The sequence below is a fragment of the Nymphaea colorata genome, unplaced genomic scaffold (assembly GCF_008831285.2).
Source record: "Nymphaea colorata isolate Beijing-Zhang1983 unplaced genomic scaffold, ASM883128v2 scaffold0027, whole genome shotgun sequence".
Taxonomy (NCBI): domain Eukaryota; kingdom Viridiplantae; phylum Streptophyta; class Magnoliopsida; order Nymphaeales; family Nymphaeaceae; genus Nymphaea; species Nymphaea colorata.
In genome coordinates, this window is record NW_022204533.1 from 95,376 (window position 1) to 102,500 (window position 7,125).

The 7,125-nt window shown below is 34.6% G+C and overlaps 1 non-coding gene across 1 annotated transcript; it reads left to right on the top strand.

The window, feature by feature from the left end:
• The first annotated feature begins 749 nt into the window (after positions 1–749).
• TRNAS-GCU (transfer RNA serine (anticodon GCU)) lies at positions 750–837 on the top strand. Its single transcript has one exon. It is a non-coding gene; the product is annotated as a tRNA-Ser (tRNA).
• The last annotated feature ends 6,288 nt before the right edge of the window (positions 838–7,125 follow it).

The window sequence follows — 7,125 nt, forward strand, 5'->3', positions numbered from 1 at the left end:
CCGCTACATTGTGATTATTGTATAGGAATGGCCCATTTGTCGAACAAGGAGATGAGGCGCGATCAAGATATTGTGAATATTAGAGTGCTGACATGCCCTGTCTCCGGGGATACTTGATGAAATAGGGCAAGAGGATAAATAAAAAACCTTTTGTTTTGCTGTAGAAGTCGTTACTCAGAGGTCCGATAGAATCGGCGAGTTGGAACAGAAAAATAAGTTTTGTGCAATAATATATATAGTTAAGTTATAGTTTATAGTTCCATTTTTTTTTTTGCTCAAGTTTATTTAAACAAAACAAAGCTTGTCTCTTGAGTACTTGAGGGAACATACATACGCTTTCCCATTCCAATAAAAAAAAGCAACGATGAATCAAAGGAAAAATAAGGAAATAACAATATAATAAATTTCCTTCATATCATAGAAATCGAAATAGCTCTTGTTGCTGCTTCAACTCAATAACATATTGAGTTTTCCAATTTCTCATTTTAGGTTAGGTTGAAAAGGGGGGAATGGCCTGGCCAGTGCCTAGCCAGGCCGGGAGAACAAAAGAATAACCTTTCGAACGAAATAAAATCAAAGAGGGATCTTTTTTTCCTTTTTTCCTTTAGAGATACCTGTTTTGAATGGTTGTATAAATAGGATTTCTTATAAAATTCATATATATCTCTAGAATAAAGAAAAAGAAATATGAATCTTTACTTCACACGTCGTGTCACATATGAATTATTCATTTTTTTTTTTTTCAATTTGGAGAGATGGCTGAGTGGACTAAAGCGGCAGATTGCTAATCTGTTGTACGAGCTATTCGTACCGAGGGTTCGAATCCCTCTCTCTCCGTTTCCTACGCTCACTTGATATTTATCTTTCTCATTCTATAAACCCCGAGTCCCTTTGGTTTGGTTGGATTGATGATTCATTTAAATAAATGAAATGTATGGAATAGATAAAATTTTAAGTTAAGAAGATGGATTTAGAAACCAAACCAAAAAAGGAAAGAAAAAATCTATTATTCTTTATTCTTCGCGTCCAGGATTACGTCCTGGGTCATTAGACAGGAATCCGAAGATGAAGAGCGAAACAAAGAATATCACCACCGTATAAACGAACAGTTTGAGAGTAAGCATTACAAATCTCCAAGACCTGTTGGGGAGAAAAAGGGAATAGATTCTCAACCTTTGTACCATCTCATTTTTTGATACCAAGAAACGAAGTGGTTTTTAGAAAAGAAAGGAATTAACAGGAATTCAATCATTTGTATTGTAATAAAATAAGGTTCTGATTCCTTCGTTACCAAAAAAAGAATCTCGTCATACCTACAATGCGATTTGTTGATATTGCATTGCGGGGGCTCAGAATACCGTATGCGCTCCATGGATGGAGGGTCAGAATGAGGAAATGAGGTGATCCGGATTCACGGAGTCTATTGAAGAATGTTCAATGTTTGAATCGAGGGTTCTTGTCTTAATGCACTACTTATCTCATCTTTCTTGGTAAAATTGGTAAAATATTTTTTTTTTTTTGAATAAGTCATGAATCTTTCTAGAACAGTATCAAGGATCTCATCGAAACTTACAGCAGCTTGCCACACAAAGGCTAAGAGAAAAAAGAGCACAGGTATGACCGGCATAAAATCCACGATTGGGTTCAAAAAAGCATAAGCCTCGGGCAATTTTGCGAAGAAAAACCCACTCGGCTGAAGGGCAGAATTAAGACAGATACAGATTAAACTAAAGATATTAGGCATAACAAATATTTTGTTCTTAGAATAAATCATTTTTATTGAGTTATTTCTTGAAGGGAAAAAATCAAGAAAGAGGGTAGGTAAAAAAGTCCTTCTTTCTTTGAATTCCCCCAATCAAAGATCCTTCAATTGTCAAATTGAATTATACGGAATCATACTTTCATACAATATCTTAATTATCTTAATTTAATTATATGTAATGATCAATGAATTTAGTTTTATTCCGGATTTACACGTGTCGAATCTCAGCAACAACTTCTTTCTTCCATAGATACTGGGCTGGAATTGACGAACACCCGATACCAATATTAATGTATATTCGTGTTTGAATAGAAACATAAATGGGGCGTGGCCAAGCGGTAAGGCAACGGGTTTTGGTCCTGTTACTCGGAGGTTCGAATCCTTCCGTCCCAGATTAATTCCATCTTAACTCAACAAATATTATTTGTTCTCTTTAATCATCTAAATTTCTATTTAGGAGGTTCATGTGGATACAATGTAATCGTAATCTATTCTTTATTCTAGTTTTTTCTTTCTAGTTTGGTTTTAATGTAATGATTTTTTAATGTTAATGATTCTTTTCTGAATTAGACTTTACCTTTCTATTCTGTATTCTGTTTCCTACACACGGAATTCACTTCAATGACTGACACACGTATGAAAAATCCATGATTTTGGTATAGGCGTGGGGGGAGCATAGACATAGATCCGTGAAAAGATATTTTTTTGATTTAATTCAAAATTGGATTATTCAGTCTATGTCCGTACCGTTCATATTGGAGTTGGTTAGTCAAAAGAAACTTTATGCTTGAATCCAGAAAATTCTGATTCCTGCATGATCCATTCTGAGTCGAAATGTGAAAGAAACCTCTTCTATCTTCTAACTTTGAATTAATGGTAAAGCAGATATGGTAATCGTATCTCATTTAATAATTATCCCAATTGAGAATTCATTTTATTGGATTCTAATGAGGGTTCGAGTTCGTGTACCAATTCCATCAACGGATTCGAGTTCCTAAGACTGGACTCAAATGAAAAAATGGGAATAAAAAACGGATCTGGACCTTTTTGTTTTGCACTTATACGTGTCTGGTACTGGTATAGCACGCAGCTTACACAGCTTATAAGAAAGAAGATTCTTTGTTGGTTGACCGGGTATGCATGATTCATAATATAATCCAGATGAAATGTTTTTTAGATATGTGATGTGCTGATCAACAATGGAAGGTATCAATTGAAATATCTGTGGCTATTCCCGATTTCATCAACAAACAATCAAGTTCAATAGGAATAGATGCATTGTATTGTACCCAATTTGCATCTGGTTCTAATGAACTGATGAATAATGGAATTGTAAATCCATTGGTAGGCAGAATCGCGGATTTAATTTACTTGACTTTATCGAACGACTCTGGAAGCAAAAAAGCAGAATATGCCGAAAAGAAGCATGCCACCCTTTTGTATTGTTATTGTTCTATTTCAGTAAGAACAAACAACAAACAGTCTTTGGTTTCGGTCAGAAATTTCTGTGATGCCTTAAAATATCCACGATTACCCGCGGTAACAGCTGTATATATAACATAACCCGATGGATACCAAAAGATCATGCTGCTTTGATTCTGATATTCTCAATCAGATTCAAGAATGAATCGAGGACGTTCACTTTATCTTATTTACTTTACTGTGTCTTTTTTTATTCATTTTTTGACTTTTACTATATTTCTTATTATGTTTGATGCTCATGAACAAAGAAATGAAATTAGTTTTAGATTTTGTTTCTCGTCCCATTTATCTGGTTTAGACAGTTGATCTGGTTTAGACAGTTGATGATTTAAGGAAAAGCAAAATTAAATTTCATGTTATTATGATGATCAAAATGATCAAATTGACGTCTAAGAGATATCCGTAATTACAGTTATTCGTTGTGATTGCACAGACTTGCTGATTGATTCAGAGATCAAATTGAGTCTTTACGGAAGAACTGCTTTCCACCAATAGCAATGATGGCAAAGTACGAGATTTTTTTATGTGAAACCATTTTTCATGAATCCTTGATACTCGATGAAGTCTGAGATTAGTTAATTTATCATTTACCATCAAACCACTTTGGCCTTTCTGGTTCATTGGAATGGCTTAATCAGTTACTAACTCATTCTTTTCCGGTATTGGAAATCCAATTAAAGATCTTTAGTTTAGCTTAGTCGTTCGAGCAAGAATTGGCTCATTTCACTCATGACTGATTGTCACAAATGATCAGGTTGTTAACTAACTTCTTGTTTATTCGTCTTTCTTATAAATGGTGAAATAAATGATTCATACGCTAGAATCAGGGGGCAAACTGGATACTTGTTAGATATACATATGCGTCCATGGAGAATATTAAAAATAGAATAAAAGATCAATCAATGACTATTCATGATTTAATTCCATATTGAATCAATCCCGTACCGATTCCGAATTATAGGAATTTTTGTTATGGTAAACTTCGTTTGAAACGATGTGGTAGAAGGCAACGTGCGACTTGAATGACATGATCGGCTGTGGATTTTACATCCATCATCTTCAATGAGGATGCTCTTGGCTCGACATATTTTGTTCTGTTTCACCATTACTCCACGATGTTGGGTTGTAATGTAAATAAAATAGTACATGATGGAGCTCGAGAATAAATGATTATCAGAGGCAGGATCTAGGGTTAGTGCCAATTAATAATTTGGAACGACTTCGTAAGTATATCTTCGATATAGAAAAGGTCAAATTGGACCGACTTTTCTATAAAAAAAAAGTTTGCTGTAATTGGTGAGACTATTTCGATGATAAAGAAGTGTATCACAGGGGAATTAATGGAATTGAATCGTTCGTATGATTCTTCGACGTAAAGAAATAGCCAAAAGGTATGTTGCTGCCGTTCCGGAAGATTAAAGATCACCGAAGTAATGTCTAAACCTAATGATTCAAGGATAAGTGATTCCAAAACAAGAAAACACCATTTTCAATGATTGTCTCAATCAAGTGGATTGGATCATAATAAGTAAGAAATGGAAATATATTCCAGACGAGACAAAAAAGGGGTTATAGACCGCTCAATAAATATTTATTTAAGGATTTTTAAGGATTTCTTTTTAGTCCTTTGAGAATTACCCAACTTGAGTTATGAGGACGAATGATATTTTATTTTATAGGAAGGAAGAAGGAAAAAAGACGACTTCAATCATAATTTAATTGATGATTTCAAGGATCCGTTTGCTATAGATTTATATCCATCAATTTTAATCATTCTTTCTCGAGCCGTATGAGGAGAAAACTTCCTATACGTTTCCAGGGGGGGGGGTATTGCCATCGATCTATCCCAATGAGCCACCTATCGAATCATTGCAATTGATGTCAGATCCCGAAGAGAGGGAAGAGATCTTCGGAAAGTAGGCTTTTACGACCCGATAAAGAATCAAACTTATTTAAATGTTCCTGCTATTCTATATTTCCTTGAAAAAGGAGCTCAACCCACGGGAACTGTTCATGATATTTCAAAAAAGGCAGAGGTATTAAGGAACTTCGAGTTAATCAAACAAAATGAAATTAATGAAATCAAAAGATGGACCGGTATAGTAGCTAGTTCTAGTTTTGTTTAATTGTTCTTCGCCACTCTCTTGCTATATTCATACCTATTCGCTATTGTTCCTATATGGTTTGAGATAATGTAAGGACAAAGAATGACAAAGAATCTCTTTGTCTTTTTATATTTATATGAATATGAGAGGGATAGAAAAAGGATTATATTATATGTCATAACTGAAATCCATGAAATTATGGGATTACCATTAATCTGATGGTTTTCCTTGGGACTCCCTCACCTCAAGAAACAAGAGGTGAATCTTGGGGCCTATAGTGATAGTGAATAAATACGATATTCTTTTTTACCTACTTCTTCTTACTTCACTTCATTTTCATTTCTTGTAGTGCCAATCTAACACAAGGCCTTATCTTATTATATTTAGTTTATTTATTGTATTTTGTTTGATTTGATTTCCCAATATTTCGTTTGTATTGACAATGGTCTCTCGAACGAATAGAATACAATAGAATTCGATCGTAGATAAATCGATCTATTCTTGCGGTTTCATAGGTTGGTTTTTTACTTCATTCAAAGGATTGGTTTGAGGGATCGTCTGTGACACAGGAAGTCTTTTTTTTTATTTACTAAAGCTATACTTATCTGTGAATCTGCTCTTCTTTATTGTATAGATTTTTAGAATCATAGTTTCTTCTAAACTTGCTGTTATTCTTATGCTTATGTTAGTTCAATGTTTTGACTTGACTGGTTCCGGTAATTTTGACTTGACTGGTTCCGGTAATCAAATCTCTTGATTTTTATTTCGATCGTAATTAGATCCTTATCTGGGTTGCTAACTCAACGGTAGAGTACTCGGCTTTTAAGTGCGGCTATGATCTTTTACACATTTGGATGAAGCGGATTCGTCCATACCATCGGTAGAGTTTGTAAGACCACGACTGATCCTGAAAGGGAATGAATGGAAAAAACAGCATGTCGTATCAATGGATAACTCTGAGAATACTTCATTCTTATCTGGTCATATCAGATCGGTAAAAATGTCCTTTTGATTCTTAGCTAGAACGGTTCAAAATTCATTCACAGTTGGGTCAAGTGAATAAATGGATAGAGCTATATGGCTCCAATTATAAGGAAAAACCAAAAGCAACGAGTTTCCGTTCTTATCTGAATTCGAACGAATACCCGATCTAATTAGACGTTAAAAATATATTAGTGCCTGATGCGGGAAAGGGCTCTCCTGCGAGTGGATCATTGATTCCTTTAAAAAAAATCCTAACTATTCACTGTTCTCCATTAGTTACTGGAGTGTAACCAATGTGTATAAGAAACGGTGTACTGATAAATATAACTCATTCCAAAGTCAGAAGAGCGATCGGGTTGCAAAAATAAAGGATTTCTAATACACAATCTCTTGTAACTATACCCAAACACGAACGAGTTGGATGGAAAAGAGAGGATGCGTTGATTAGACGTCTTGTCTCCAGGTATATCAGTTTTTATGATATACCTTGTTAGGACCATATCGCACTATGTATTGATTATTTAATAACCCAAGAAATCCTCCCCCGCATGCGGTTCAAGTTTCATTGCAAACAAATGGATAAATTGCAAGACGAATTGCAAGGCTATTTAGAAATAGATAGATACCGAAACAGCGCTTCTTATATCACTTCTTTTCGGGAGTATATCTATGCACTTGCTCATGATCATGGTTAAATAGTTCGATTTTTTATGAACCCACGGAAAATTTAGGTTATGACAATGACAATAAATCTAGTTCACTAATTGTGAAACGCTTAATTACTCGACTGCA